Genomic DNA, 3277 nt, shown 5'->3' with positions numbered 1-3277 from the left:
AGTGAATACGAGTTATACATGACACTTCGCAATGAATATTATATCTTATCATGGAACATGGAAGTGAGGTGCGGTATTGCGTTTTAAGAAGCATTAGAACTCTATTGCTACGATAAGTAGACATCTGCAATCGCTATTTCCTAGCAAGGAAGTGTCGCATTTTCATTCTTTTGAAGAGAATACGAGGTTTACATGACACTTCGCACTGAATATTATATCATCATGAAACATAGAAGAGAAGTGCGGTATTGCGTTTTAAGAAGCATTAGAACTCTATTGCTACGATAAGTAGACATCTGCAAAGCTATTTCCTTGCAAGGAAGTGTCGCATTTACATTCTTTTGAAGAGAATACGAGGTTTACATGACACTTCGCACTGAATACTATATCATCATGAAGCATAGAAGTGAGGTGCGGTATTGCGTTTTAAGAAGCATTAGAACTCTACTGCTACGATAAGTAGACATCTGCCAACGCTATTTCTATGCAAGGAAGTGTCGCATTTTCATTCTTTTGAAGAGAATACGAGGTTTACATGACACTTCGCAATGGATATTATATCATCATGAAACATAGAAGTGAGGTGCTGTATTGCGTTTTAAGAAGCATTAGAACTCTATTGCTACGATAAGTAGACATCTGCAAACGCTATTTCCTTGCAAGGACGTGGCGCATTTATTTCCTTTTGAAGTGAATACGAGGTATACATGACACTTCGCAATGAATATTATATCTTATCATGAAACATAGAACTGAGATGCGAAGTCTCGTTTTAAGAAGCATTAGAACCCCATTGTTTCTATATGTAGACATCTGGAAACGCTATTTCCTAGCAAGGAAGTATCGCATTTACATTCTTTTGAAGTGAATACGAGGTATACATGACACTTCGCAATGTATATTATATCTTATCATGAAACATAGAAATGAGAAGTGAAGTCTCGTTCTAAGAAGCGTTAGTACCCTATTGTTTCTATACGTAGACATCTGGAAACGCTATTTCCCAGCAAGGAAGTATCGCATTTACATTCTTTTGAAGTGAATACGAGGTATACATGACACTTCGCAATGTATATTATATCTTATCATGAAACATAGAAATGAGAAGTGAAGTCTCGTTCTAAGAAGCATTAGTACCCTATTGTTTCTATACGTAGACATCTGGAAACGCTATTTCCCAGCAAGGAAGTGTCGCATTTACATTATTTTGAAGTGAATACGAGTTATACATGACACTTCGCAATGAATATTATATCTTATCATGGAACATGGAAGTGAGGTGCGGTATTGCGTTTTAAGAAGCATTAGAACTCTATTGCTACGATAAGTAGACATCTGCAGTCGCTATTTCCTAGCAAGGAAGTGTCGCATTTTCATTCTTTTGAAGAGAATACGAGGTTTACATGACACTTCGCACTGAATATTATATCATCATGAAACATAGAAGAGAAGTGCTGTATTGCGTTTTAAGAAGCATTAGAACTCTATTGCTACGATAAGTAGACATCTGCAAAGCTATTTCCTTGCAAGGAAGTGTCGCATTTACATTCTTTTGAAGAGAATACGAGGTTTACATGACACTTCGCACTGAATACTATATCATCATGAAGCATAGAAGTGATGTGCGGTATTGCGTTTTAAGAAGCATTAGAACTCTATTGCTACGATAAGTAGACATCTGCAAACGCTATTTCCTAGCATGGAAGTGTCGCATTTTCATTCTTTTGAAGAGAATACGAGGTTTACATGACACTTTGCAATGAATATTATATCATCATGAAACATAGAAGTGAGGTGCTGTATTGCGTTCTAAGAAGCATTAGAACTCTATTGCTACGATAAGTAGACATCTGCAAACGCCATTTCCTTGCAGGGACGTGTCGCATTTACTTTCTTTTGAAGTGAATACGAGGTATACATGATACTTCGCAATGAATATTATATCTTATCATGAAACAAACAAATGAGATGCGATATCGCGATTTGAGGAGCATTAAAACTGTATTGCTTCGATACGTGGACATCTGCAAACGCTATTTCCTAGCATGGAAGTGTCCTATCTACATTCTTTTGAAGTGAATACGAGGTATACATGACAGTTCGCAATGAATATTATATCTCATCATGAAACATAGAACTAAGATGCGAAGTCTCGTTTTAAGGAGCATTAGAACCTCATTGTTTCTATATGTAGACATCTGGAAACGCTATTTCCTAGCAAGGAGGTGTCGCATTTACATTCTTTTGACGTGAATACGAGGTATACATGACACTTCGCAATGAATATTATATCTTATCATGAAACATAGAAATGAGAAGCGAAGTCTGGCTCTAAGAAGCATTAGTACCCTATTGTTTCTATACGTAGACATCTGGAATCGCTATTTCCTTGCAAGGAAGTGTCGCATTTTCATTCTTTTGAAGAGAATACGAGGTTTACATGACACTTCGCAATGAATATTATATCATTATGAAACATAGAAGTGAGGTGCGGTATTGCGTTTTAAGAAGCATTAGAACTCTATTGCTACGATAAGTAGACATCTGCAAACGCTATTTCCTTGCAAGGACGTGTCGCATTTACTTTCTTTTGAAGTGAATGCGAGGAATACATGACACTTCGCAATGAATATTATATCTTATCATGAAACAAACAAATGAGATGCGATATCGCGACTTAAGGAGCATTAAAACTCTATTGCATGGATACGTGGACATCTGCAAACGCTATTTCCTAGCATGGAAGTGTCGCATTTACATTCTTTTGAAGTGAATACGAGGTGTACATGACACTTCGCAATGAATATTATATCTTATCATGAAACATAGATATGAGAAGCGAAGTCTCGTTCTTAGAAGCATTAGTACCCTTTTGTTTCTATATGTAGACATCTGGGAACGCTATTTCCCAGCAAGGAAGTGTCGCATTTACATTATTTTGAAGTGAATACGAGTTATACATGACACTTCGCAATGAATATTATATCTTATCATGGAACATGGAAGTGAGGTGCGGTATTGCGTTTTAAGAAGCATTAGAACTCTATTGCTACGATAAGTAGACATCTGCAATCGCTATTTCCTAGCAAGGAAGTGTCGCATTTTCATTCTTTTGAAGAGAATACGAGGTTTACATGACACTTCGCACTGAATATTATATCATCATGAAACATAGAAGAGAAGAGCGGTATTGCGTTTTAAGAAGCATTAGAACTCTATTGCTACGATAAGTAGACATCTGCAAAGCTATTTCCTTGCAAGGAAGTGTCGCATTTAC

This window comes from Xylocopa sonorina, unplaced genomic scaffold (assembly GCF_050948175.1).
Source record: "Xylocopa sonorina isolate GNS202 unplaced genomic scaffold, iyXylSono1_principal scaffold0031, whole genome shotgun sequence".
Classification (NCBI taxonomy): Eukaryota; Metazoa; Arthropoda; class Insecta; order Hymenoptera; family Apidae; genus Xylocopa; species Xylocopa sonorina.
Note: the sequence above shows the minus strand (reverse complement) of the source record.